Consider the following 12,970-nt stretch of genomic DNA (forward strand, 5'->3'; position numbering starts at 1 on the left):
TGAGCCAGTTTGGTGTAGTGGTTAAGTGTGCTGACTCTAATCTGGGAGAACCGGGTTTGATTCCCCACTCCTCCACTTGCACCTGCTGATGTGACCTTGGGTCAGTCACAAGCTCTGGCACAGCTGTCCTTGAAAAAGAGCAGTTTGTGTCAGAGTTCTCTCAGCCCCACCCACCTCACAGGGTGTCTGTTGTGGGGAGGGGAAGGGAAAGGAGTTTGTAAGCCGCTCTGAGACTCCAAGTGAAGGGCGGGGTATAAATCCAATCTTCTTCTTCTGACGTCATTAGATGCAATGAAACTTGTCCCTACACTTGTGGGAAGAGGGTGTCACTACCAGGAGCACAACCGTATGAAGGAGTTGAGGCTGAGAGGTGTGTGGTATGCAAGAAGTGATGGTGGCCAACAACTTTGGGGGGGGGGGATGTGGGCTCTGACCTGTTCAGGTTTTTTTTTTAAACTCCGGTTTCTGTGTCTATAATGATAACTTTAAAAAAAAATTAGAAATCAATATCCAATGAGTGCATGACCACCTTTGGGCACGGTTTGTGGCTCAGTGGAGGAGCCTCTGCATGCAGAAGGTTCCACGTTTCGTCCTGGCATCTGCAGTTGAAAAGGGCCAGGCAGTAGGTGATGTGAAAGACCTCTGCCTGAAACCTTGGAAATCTGCTGCCAGTCAGAGTAGACAATGCTGACCCTGATGGTCTGATAAGGCGGCTTCCTGTGTGTTCAACACTGAGGGCTTTAGAAAAAGATTGAATAGATTAACGGAGAAGTGGAGATATCTCAGGGGCTGTGGTGGCTCAGTGGTTAAGACGCTGAACTGCTGACCAGAAGGTCTATAGCTCGGCAGTTCAAGACACGAGTGCTGCATGATGGAGTGAACTCCCGTCTCTGGTCCCAGCTCCTGCCAACCTAGCAGTTCGAAAGCAAGAAATTGCAAGTAGATAAATAGGTACCACTTCGGTGGGAAGGGAACAGCGTTCCGTGTGCCTCGGCGTCTAGTCATGCTGGCCACATGACCATGGAAACGTCTTTGGACAGCGCTGGCTCTTCGGCTTGGAAACGGAGATGAGCACTGCATCCCTAGCGTCAGATTTGACTGGCTTTCGAGCAAGGGAACCCTTTACCTTTAGAGATCTCTCAGCAGCTATCATGTAGTAAATGGAACTTCCATGTACAGAAGCAGTCTGCTTCTGAATAACTGATGCCAGGGCCCGATGAGAAAACTGTCCCCCCCTTCATGTCTTGCTTGTGAGTTCCAGTGGCATGTGACTGGCTGCTGCTAGAAATAGACTATTGGCCTAGAGGGACTTGGGTCTGATCTTAACATTCGTATACACCATGTGACTTAGAATTCCAGACTAATATCGCATAATGCATGCAATATGTCTAACGTCTCTGGTTTACAGCTCATCGCATTCATGCAAATTATACACATGCTATGGTCATTACCTATCCCTAAGTATACAAATTAGCTGCTGCCTTCCAGCTCATTATGAATTTTTAGTTTGGCTCTTAGCTCTGAACTGCTTCCTCACCTCTGGCTAACAATCAAAATATGACAGATGGACCCAACAGCCAGAAAGGAGCCTAGTCAGAATGTAACTGGATGTTTAATACATGACAGTGCTCCTATAGGGAGATATTGTGTATTATCAGGACACGGGGGGGGGAGTTGTGGGCAGTGGCTGCTCCATCTATGCAGTGGCAACCCAATAAACATTCTTAACATGACGTGTGCATTTCTCCTTAGGAAAAGCAGAATGTATATAGTGGTCATTTAAGCCTGGAGGAAAGAGTCGCACAGAGTGAGCATCCCGTCTCACACAGTGGCCAACCAGTTCCTCTGGATGGCCAAACAATGGCATAGAGGCCGAGGCCTTCCCCTGATGTTACCTCCTGGGTCTGGGATTCAGAGGTTGGGTGCCTCTGAATGTGAAGGTTCTCCTCAGTTACCATGGCTAGTAGCCACTGATAGACTTATTCTCCATGATTTGATCTAAATTCCTTTTAAATCTGTTTATTCCTGTGGCCATCACTCCATCCTCTGGAAAGACTGGGCCACATAAAAAATAAATAATTAGGGACTCATTTGGTGCAGAGAGTGTTAGAAGTGGAAAACAGGTAATGGGGGTGGGTCTGCTTCTATTAGTGTACAAGTAAGCTGCGGTGGCTCAAGTGTTTAAGACGCTGAACTGCAGGCTGTGGAAGGTTGGTAGTTCAGTGGTTCGAGACCTGAGTGTGCCGCATGACGGAGTGAGCTCCCGTCTCTAGTTCCAGCTCCTGCCAACCTAGCAGTTCGAAAGCAAGAAATTGCAAGTAGATAAATAGGTACCACTTCAGTGGGAAGGTAACAGCATTCTGTGCACCTTGGTGTTTAGTCATGCCAGCCACATGACCATGGAAACGTCTTCGGACAGCGCTGGCTCTTCGGCTTTGAAACGGAGATGAGCACTGCAACCCTAGAGTTGGATTCGAATGGCTTTCGAGCAAGGGAACCTTTACTTTTATGCTAGGGATGCCAGTCTCCGGGTGGGACCTGGAGATCCCCCAGAATTACAGCTCATCTCAGTTCCCCTGGAGAAAATGGATGCTTTGGAGGGTGGACTCTATGGCTTTGTACCCCACTGAGGCCCCTGTTCTCCCCAGGCTCCATCCCATTCTAGGAGTCTCCCAACCTGGATCTGGTGACCCTATCCTCCCAACCCCCACCAGTGGCTGGGGGGAGGACATGGCAACCCTGAAGTAGGCAGATATCACTGTGTATGGTCATGACTATGTAACCATACAGCGTTCCTTGCACCTTGGTGTTTAGTCATGCCGGCCACATGACCACAGAAACGTCTTCGGACAGCGCTGGCTCTTCGGCTTTGAAATGGAGATGAGGTCTGCAACCCTAGAGTCGGACTCGACTGGCTTTCGAGCAAGGGAACCTTTACCTTTTATGGTCATGACTATTTAACCATACCTATTGTATATGAAGTATGAGCCTTGAGTCTCTGAGAAAAAAATATACCAATTATGCAAGCTTTAAGATGTGCACAACGTTCTGCGAAAGCCGGTCTCTCCTCCCAGACTTCATCCCTCAAGCCTCTTGAAGGTCCTACCCAGGCCTGGGGCATGCCCAGTGGTCTTCCTCTACCCAGAAGCCCTATAGGGGTGTGGCCAAGCCTGTGAGAAACCAATCACGCTGACTCAGCAATTTCTGCCTGGTTACTCCCCCAGTGGAGCTTCCCACCTGTGGATTGTCAGACTTCTGGTTGTCAAAGGGCCAGCTGCCACTAGCTGCCTGACTCTTAAAGGACCAGCTGCCATTGATCAGCTAGCTGGGGTGAGGATCTTTACAAGATGCCTCTGTAAACACACTGGGCCTTGTGGACGCCGGGTTTGACCAGGTGGGGGCTGAGAAACGGGGGGTGGGGTGGTATTGTCTCTCCCACCCTGCAGACTATGTATGGTGCTTTCACACGCACTAAATAGCACACTTTCAATCCACTTTCAATGCACTTTGCACCTGGATCTTGCTGTGTGAAATGGCAAGATCCACTTGCAAACAGTCGCTGAAGTGGATTGAAGCTGCATTATTTAGTATGTGTCAAAGCGCCTAATTATGAGTATGCCAACTATTTAGCTATTGCTTTTCAGTTGCCCAAATCCACTTCTGAAGCAGTATTTACCAGCTGGTGTAGGTAGCAACACTGCTGCCCAAAGGTACAATGTGATGGGTCTACGGTGGGCCCTGGGACACTGCCCCTTCTGCCGGATAGATAAAGCATTTCCCTGGGGGCTTGGCCACAGTTTCACTCACAAAGCAGTCACTGCTATCAGAGGAAGAGGGGAGGAAAGAGGGTGGCAGCAGTGATGGGGGTTGGTGGTTCACCTGGGCGAGTAAGGCCTGGTTTGTGCATGGAGCTGAGTGAGGTGACTGAACTCTGAGATGGCAAAGTGGGTTGTACCACTTCAGACTGCTTGAGAGGATACCACATTTTAAAAAAAAAAACCTCTGCCGTGTAAGAACTCCCTACAAATAGAAAATGAGCACCTCAGGAGGCAAAACATTTATAGGGAATTATGACTTCAGGATTCAGTGTGAAAAAATGTAATCCTCCCCACACAGTCTGAGGTGATACAGGCCTTTGTGTTCCCTCAGCACTCCTCTCCCTCCTTTCCATCTCATTCAGACCAGATGTAAGTGAGAAGCCAGGGGGAGGAGGAGCAGCAGCAGCTGCCATTTGCTTTCTGCGTGTCACGGCTCCGCCTGGGAAAGGTTGGATTGTTTGTTTAGAAATCTTCGGAGGCCTGCTTGAGGCAGCTCACAGACTCAGACATGGCAAAACCATAAAACAGCATAAAGACTGATAAAGTTAATCAACTATTAAAACCCCAGCCAGAGGATAAAAATAGCTCACAGTTTAATGGTCTAAACATGATCTTTCTGGAAGAGGCCACAGACTACAGACTGTTGCTATTATTTCAAATGATCAGCCCCCTTAGCTGAAGCCTGGGAGACATGATGTGTTCCGCGTGGCACTTAGAAGAGAGGACAGAAGGTGCCAGGTGAGCCTCGAGTGGGAGGGCATTACAGAGGCAAGATGCCACCATTTAAAAGGCCCTGTCTCTGGCTGCCACCTGCACTACCTCTGCAGGCCGGAACCACAGAGAGCAGGGGCTTGGGAGGAAGATCTTTATTGGCAGGCTGGACAGCCCACCCTCTTTAGAGCCTCAAATGTATGAACCAACCCTCGGAAACAGATGCCCAGCCACTGCAGACCTTTCAACATGGGGGTGATACGATCCCAGTTCCCAGTCCTGGATAATAGCCTGGTTGCCACAGTTGGATCAGCTGAAAGTTCTGGTCCATGTTTCCTGAACAGCATCTTGCGGAGGGATCCCAAATCCCAGAACTAGTCCTCCATCCGAGGCAAACAAGATCTGACCCACTGGGTACAACAACCCCCCCACAAGTGCTGCTGTGTAAGCCCCACTGAAACCAGGAAAGGGGGGGGATCTGCAGATCAGCCGCATTCTTGCACGGCCCCCTCCTTCCCTTAGTGTGTGAGAGCCGCCTTATGGATGTTCCAGGCAGCTTTGCTGTTCCAAAGAAAGATGCAAAATCACAACCTACACAATCCAACCTATTCTGTGTGTAAAGTGCATGTTCAGTCACAGGCAACCTGTGAAGCCTTCACAGAGTTTTCAAGGCAAGAGATGAACAGAGGTGATTTGCCATTGCCTGGCTCTGCTCTTCCTCAGTGGTCTCTCCCGTGGAGGTTCTAATCGTGGCCGAACCCTGCTTAGCTTTCTAAATCAGATGCCATTGGGCCATCAAATTTATTACTGAGGAAACTCTGCGAGCTTTCGAGCTACCTAGAGTCTGAAGAACTCGAAAGCTTAGAAGTTGGCCTTAATAAATGATATTACATGGATTTTGTTTCTAATATACTTACATTCGATCAGGTTCTGAGGAGCATGGCTCTCTTACCCCAGAACCGACGGGAGGGAGAAACCTATTCGCCACCAGAAGATTTCCTGCATTGTTAAGAGCAGCCTTCGGTCTTTTGCTACTAAACTTCCATTTCTTTTCTTTTTTTTAAAGTATGTGATTGTTCCACATACGAGCGATTTAACGATTCAGAAAACCGAAACGGTTCCGAAATGCAAAAACGGCCAAACGGGGAAAAGAGCCGGTCTGCAATTTAACACGCATTTTCTTCGCCGAGGCACAAGCCGAGCTCGCTAGCGGCTAAGCGCGACGCTCATTGGACGGCGGCTGTCCCGAGCGCGCTGCGCCCGGGGGAGGAAGAGTTAAAGCGGTGGGTGGTGTTTCCCTCCCTGCCCGCCCGCCCGCCGAATTGAGAGACTGGCCGAGAGTGAAGGTGCCGGATTGGAACAGGCAGGGGAGCGGCGCGCGGGCAGAGGGGAGCAGCAGGAAGGGGGCGCAGAGTTTTCCCGGGCTGGTGGAGGCGCGCAGTCCGAAGAGGTGAGCGCCACGCGTGGTGCTGCAGTAACCCGGGGCAGTCGGGTGGGTTCCGGGCTCCGCGGAGGAGAACTCTGGTCGCCGCGCTCCCGGGCGCCTCCAACCGCCACGGACGGCTCCTCCAAAGTTTCCCTGGTTGGGAAGCAAGAGGGGGGGAGTTGGGCGAGGCCGCGGGGAAGGCGAGCGGGCGGCGTGGCTCGAGACAGTGGAGAGGTGCTGGGCCGCCGGGCGAAGCGGGCGGGAATGGTTGGAGGCATTGCGCATCATCTCTTCGGGCCCCTCTGCGGTGTAGAACCGAGGAGGGGAGCTGGAGTCCGGGGGTGGGGTCGGCCGGCTGTGAAAGAGGAGCCAGCTTGACGCTGCCGAGCCGGCCACGCGGCTTACTCAAGGGGTTAAAAACTCTTGCATGTGTGGAGGTGGGAGGGAGAGGGGGGGGGGCGGCGAGGAACGCCGTACGGTGGTAGCACAGTCCTTCCCAGCTGCACATCTTCTGCACCCCGAAACTGTTCTGTCCTTCCTTTGCCGGCGTCGGTTCTGGGGCGGGGAGGGGGCATTCATTCCCGGCATTTCCTCTGAGGATCGGAGGCTGTGTTGAAAAGGCATGGGGGGGGGAGAGGCTAAATTGAGCCGTGCTTCAGTCGCATGACCCGTTTCCCGCGGACTGTAACGTGTGAAGGGTAACGGAGTTGCTTTTCTGGCCGCTCTGCTCTTCTCACGTGTGCAGCCGGAGTGCATGCATATTTACTTGAAAGTAAGTCCCGTTAGGTGGGCGATCAAAAGTCTGCTGCCACGAAGCGTTAAATTGAAAGTGCAAGTCGGGAAGATGAATTATCTTAAATCTATAAGGTGCCACAAAGCCGCTCTTATTGTCGCCGGCGCTATGGGGCCCCTGGAAGTTGATGCTACCATCTGTTAGGTTTAAGATGCTGCAATATTTCCCTCTTGTTTTTGTTGTGGAAGACTCCTATAGTTGCCCCCACTGGAACTTAAATCAATGTCACTTTTTAAGATGGAGATCAGTGGCAAGACAGGCCTGAGGTTTCTGGCTGCCCTGTCAAATTAAAAGCTTGCGTACTCTTATGCTCTATTGCATGCTGAACAGCATCACAAACATTACATGGCCAAGACTTGACCCAGGGCGCATACGAGTTTCTCATTTTTTAAATCTGCCTTTTTTATCTCCTGTTTTCCACAACTGTGTCTGTCTGTGCCCCAGGCACCTGGAGGGCGGCTGTCCCTTTCCTCTGTGCATTTCATGAGAAGAAGTGTTTGCTGCTTGCTCAGCCTTCCACGCTGATCTTCTGCAACTGTTCCAGCAGTGCTTGCTTTGCCTGAAGCAAGTGAATCGATTCCCCCCCCTCCTCCTAATAGTTTGGGAGAAATCACGGCTGCAGGGGTGTGGGAGGCAACTGAATAATGTTAAACTATGTTTGCTTTTGTTTGTTGTGTCTTCAAAAATTCTTCAAGTGCAGGACAAAATATCTGCTTGCTCAGAGGCTTTGTGAGGGCAGTGGGCCGGGCAGAGTGGGAGGACTGTCACAATGGGGAGGAGTTACGGCTAAGGAGAGCTGGAGGGGGCCTGTGGCTCAGTGGTAGAGCATCTGCTTGGCATGCAGAAGGTCCCAGGTTCAATCCCAGGCATCTCCAGTTAAAAAGGCCAGGCCAGTAGGTGATGGGAAAGACCTTTGCCTGAGACCTTGGGGAGCTGCCGCCAGTCTGAGTGGACGATACTGACCTTGAGGGACCAATGAGCTGATTCAGTATAGAGCCAGCTTCATGTGGTTCATGTGTGTTGACGTGAGAGCATCTCCTTTGCATGCAGAAGGTCCGAGGTTCAATCCCAATTCAAAGGATCGAGAAGTAGGTGATGTGAAAGACCTTAGAGGGCTGCTGCCTGTCAAAGTAGACAACACTGACATGGATAGACTTGTGGTCTGACTCAGTATAAGACAGCTTCATGTGACCTGTAGCCTAAACGATACGCAGCCATTCAGGACTCATGGTGGGGGAGAGTGTCGTTCACTGGCCTGGGCTCCTAGACAGCCGGGGTCAGTCTCCTGATCTGGAGCAGTCCATCTGAGCAGTGAGGACTTGGCATTATGGTGGCTGTACTTTTCGAGGACCACAACCACTCTTTTCATTTGCCCTGGTGTTGGTTTTTGCAGCAGAGCCTGCAGGCCAGCAACCAAAAGCTATAGTGGGGTGGGGAATAAGGGAGAACAGCCAGGACTTAAGTAGGACTTTGTTTATTAAAAGGCTTCTATCCCACCATTCGACTGAGACTAGTTGACAGTACAGGAAACAGCGGTGCAAAAACCTGCCCGCGATATCATAATGCCGTCAATAAATCCCGCTGGGAGCTCCAAAAATTCTCCTAGGGAGTTTTTGACCTGGGACCTAAAAATGGTTGAGAACAAAGTGAAGCAGTCCTGTAGTTATTTAAGTGCATTTAAAGACAAGTTTTAATTTTACAGAACGTGCCTGGTGCTTGTCAGTTGTCACAGCGCCTTCCTTTTATTAGAGAGAAGAATAACGGAAGGTAGAAGCAGGGAGATCTTTCTTAGCTAGCAGTTGGGCGCCACAAGTAGAGTTGCCAACATCCAGGTAGCACCCACTGTTGCAATTCATCTCCAGCTGACCAAGATCAGCTCCCCTGGAGAAAATGGTTGCTTTGGAGGGTGGACTCTGTGGCTTTGTATCCAGCTGAGGTCCTTCCCCTCTCAAAACCCGGCCCTCCCCAGGCTCCACCCCCAAAATCTCCAGTTATTTCCCAACCCAGAGTTGGCAACCATAGCCCCAAGGCTAGAGACAGCCCTTTAAAAAAAAAGAAGTTTGGATGCCAGGGTGGAGCCTGGCATGTCCCTGGAGGCAGGCATCTCTGTGTCTTTGGTCCTAGGGCCAGAAGGCTTAGGCAAGGAAGAGGCGAGATGGAGCTCTGCTTGAACTTTGGCTCCTTTTAGAAATCATTGAGCAGTGAGTCATGCACATTTGTCTGCTTGAGAGGCGCTGCAGCGTATATGTGGAGAATTTGGGGAGCGGCGCGGAGTCTCTGTGCCTTTGGAGATAGATTTGCCTCCCTCCCGTCTGCCTTCTGTGTTTTTACTGATAGGTACAGATCATTTGAAAGACTTCCTCGTAGGTGGGCTTGATAATGCCAGAGATGGTCCTCAGGCCGCCAGCAGATGATTCTTTCTCCTTGGTTCCCCGGGCTTACTTAGATCCAGGGATTAGCCGGCAAATGTATTTCTTTCTCTTTTTTCCCCCTGTGCAGGGCTTAGCCTTGGAATATGTGTAGTAATGAAAGGAATGAGTGCTTTGATCACATGCACAGAATCTCCCCCCCCCCACACACACACACATACAGCGTAACCAAAATAAATACACATCTGAGGATTGACAGCAGAGCATTTAGGCCAGAAGGGTAGAGCTTTTCCTCTCCTCATCTCTTCCTCTCCTGGTTTTTCCGAGTCCCAGGTGGGGGCTGAGGGATGATATTTCTCTTAGAAATTAAGTGTTGATTGGCTCAGTAACCCTGTGCTGGTCACCCCCTTGGAGAGCGCAGTGTTTTTTAACTGGATTGGTAGTGGGGCAGGAGTGAAGGTTAGTGAACACAGAATACAGTCTGGGCAACAGCGAGGCCTTGGAATCGTCCCTCCTTAAGAAGATTTTTCTCTGCCCCTGTCTTCAGCGTGCTTCTCTTTTGTGCAATACCTTCCCATTGAAAACCACTGACTTCTTTTCAAGTAAGTGCGTGGGGGGGGGGGCTTGTGCTTTTCCCTCAGTGTCCTTTGACTGCAAAGTGTGGGCAGGGCCATGTTTTTGAGGGGAATGAAGAAGCACTGCAAGTATCGAACCTTTGCCCCCTCCATTCCCGCCCAGGGAGATGCTGTCCCAAAGCTCTGTTTTTAAGCCGGGAGGCAAAGTGATGGGAATAGCTTTTCCCTGCACCCTTTTTGGTCATTGGTTCCAAACCGCTCTCCTTTCTCCCCGTTTGCTTGCTTTGCTTCTAACGTGCCTCCTTTTGCCAAAGCCCCTATTATTAGGTTGCAGATTGCATACCTCCCTTCTAAAAACTTGTTAGAACTTCTCGGCTTAAAACTTGTTACGAAACGTGGAGGTGCCTAGTCTGGCGTCAGCCCTCTTCCCTTGGAGTGAATTCAATTTGTTCTGTCAGTGGGGGCCTGGCAGCTAGGCAGCACTCTCCTTTCCCCCTGGATTTAAGACGAAAACACCTCCAGCAAGGAGCACGGAACAAAAAGGTATCTCAGCAATGCGTGTTTGCTGAGATAACAGGAATTTGGGGCGGGGGGGGCTTACCAGGGAAGAAAAGCAGATGGAGGCAGGGGTACCCGGCCCCACCATGCTTGTCAAGTCTCCCCTATAGCTGTTCTCTATCCCGGCCTCTTTTGCCATGTTGAGGGGAACTCTGGTTGCTTGGTAGGGATGGTCTCTGGCAATGGATGAGGAAGGCTCTCCCCCTGCCGAACGGAACCGTAGAGCAGGGCAAAGAATTGCGTGGGCTCGCCTAGCAGCCAGAACCGCCTTGTGTTTCACTGCCTGCTCCTTGTACCTGATTTATTAACTAGGGCGCTTGGTACCTCTGGGAAGGCCCCTGCCTTGCTGTGCTTGCTCAGCAAATGTGAAGGTGTCCAGCATCTCTCTTCCTTTTTCGTTAGCCTTCCAGCCCCTTTTGCAACGGGCGTCAAAATACTGAAAAGGTGGCCTTGGCGTTGGGTGCCCTCTCCACTAGGATCGCAGTTCTGTGCCCTTGTACTATGCAGGCTTGGAGTGCCCGGTCTCCTTGCGGGGCTTGGCATTCTAGGGCAGGGGTATCAAACATATGGCCCCCGGCGTGGAACTGGCCTGTCTGGGGCCCTTCTCCAGCCTGTGAGCCACTGGTGCTGTTCTCAGCCCATGAGGGAAAAGGAGTGGCAGGAGGACAAAAATCGCCCCCCTGGAGCTTTTGGAAACAGCCTCTCCATCAGGCCTTCCCCTCAGCCCTGCCACTTCTGTGGTAAACGCAGGGGTGGGGGCATCTGGGAGAGCCAGGCTTCTGTGGGTTCCCCAGTAAATCAATTGCTTTCACTTCTGGAATCAATTACTTTTCTCTGTATTTTGAGTAAAAAATAATATTGTTAATCGGGTTTGCCAGTGTCCTTTATAAAGTTTATATCTCCAGTACTTAACCTGGCATTACATTTTATGGCACACATGGCCCGGCCCAACAAAGTGACATTTAAGGGAAGATCTTGTCTCACTGTTAGTTTTCTTTGAGGGGGTGAACAAACATGTGGGCAAAGGGGACCCAACAGATATTGTTTACCTTGACTTCCAGAAAGCTTTTGATAAAGTTCCTCATCAAAGGCTCCTAAGTAAGCTCAAAAATCATGGGATAAAAGGACAAGTGCTAAATTTGCGGATGATACGAAGTTGTTCAGGGTGGTGAAAACCAGTGAGGATTGTGAGGCACTCCAAAGGGATCTGTCAATTTTGGGCGAGTGGGCGTCAACATGGCAAATGGGGTTCAATGTGGCCAAGTGCAAGGTGATGCACATTGGAGCCAAAAATCCTAACTATAAATACACGTTGATGGGGTCTGAACTGGCAGAGACTGATCAAGAGAGAGATCTTGGAGTTGTAGTGGATAACTCACTGAAAATGTCGAGACAGTGTGTGACTGCAATAAAGAAGGCCAATGCTATGCTGGGGATTATTAGGAAGGGTATTGTAAACAGATCAGCCAATATCATAATGCCCCGATATAGATCGATGGTGCAACCTCATTTGGAATACTGTGTGCAGTTCTGGTCACCACACCTTAAAAAGGATATTATAGCCTTGGGAAAAGTGCAGAAAAGGGCAACTCGAATGATAAAAGGGTTGGAACACTTTCCCTATGAGGAAAGGTTAAAGCGCTTAGGGCTCTTTAGCTTGGAGAAACGACGACTGAGGGGTGACATGATTGAGGTTTATAAGATTATGCATGGGAAAGAACAGGTAGAGAAAGAGGTACTTTTCTCCCTTTCTCACAATATAAGAACTCGTGGGCACTCCATGAAATTGCTGAGCGGTCGGGTTAGAACGGATAAAAGGAAGTACTTCTTCACCCAAAGAGTGATTAACACTTGGAATTCACTGCCACAGGAAGTGGTGGTGGCTACAAGCATGGATTGCTTCAAAAGGGAATTAGATAAGCATATGGAGCAGAGGTCCATCAGTGGCTATTAGCCACAAGGTATAGATAGGGACTTTGGGGCAAGTGATGCTCTGTCTTCTTGGAGCTTGGGGGGGGTCAACAGTGGGAGGGCTTCTAATGTCCTGGCCCCACTGCTGGACCTCCTGATGGCACTGGTATTTCTGGCCACTGTGTGACACAGGGTGTTGGACTGGATGGGCCTTTGGCCTGATCCAACATTGGCATCTCTTATGTTATGTCAGATCCATCCCTCATAACAAATGAGTTTGACACTTATTGTATGCTCTCAGGTTTCTCGTCCCAATGGCTGTCAGCCCTCGGAAACCTATGAGCAGCATCTGACATGCTGGCGGGTGGGCAGGAAGTGGTTTCTTCAGTGAATGAGGACTTTGCCCCTGCCGGACACACATGAGCACACATGAAGCTGCCTTATACTGAATCAGACCCTGGGTCCATCAAGGTCAGTATTGTCTACTCGGACTGGCAGCAGCTCCCCAGAGTCTCAGGCAAAGGTCTTTCACATCACCTCCTGCCTGGTCCCTTCAACTGGACATGCCTGGGATTGAACCTGGGACCTTCTGCATGCCAAGCAGAGGCTCTTCCGCTGAGCCACAACCTCCTCCAATTTTCTCCATTCCACTTCATTTTCTCTTTGCCTTTGTTTTCACATTTCTTTTGTTAAACGAGCATGGTGGAGTGGTTACAGGGTTGGGCTGGGGGACACACAGTCATGAAGCTTGCTGGGTGACCTGGGAGTTAGTCACTCTTTCTCAGAGTTGTTGTGAGACTAAAATGTAC

The 12,970-nt window shown here is 50.3% G+C and overlaps 1 long non-coding RNA gene across 3 annotated transcripts in view; it reads left to right on the forward strand.

Moving 5' to 3' along the window:
- Positions 1-5,874: 5,874 nt before the first annotated feature.
- Positions 5,875-12,970, forward strand: part of LOC107122776 — a 13,897-nt gene continuing 6,801 nt past the window's right edge. For all 3 annotated transcript variants that reach the window (XR_001482933.1, XR_001482935.1, XR_001482934.1), the window contains exon 1: positions 5,875-5,979. This is a non-coding gene — a long non-coding RNA (uncharacterized LOC107122776). The remainder of the gene's footprint in view (positions 5,980-12,970) is intronic.

This window comes from Gekko japonicus, unplaced genomic scaffold (assembly GCF_001447785.1).
Source record: "Gekko japonicus isolate JY-2015 unplaced genomic scaffold, Gekko_japonicus_V1.1 scaffold3197, whole genome shotgun sequence".
In the NCBI taxonomy this organism is placed as follows: Eukaryota; Metazoa; Chordata; class Lepidosauria; order Squamata; family Gekkonidae; genus Gekko; species Gekko japonicus.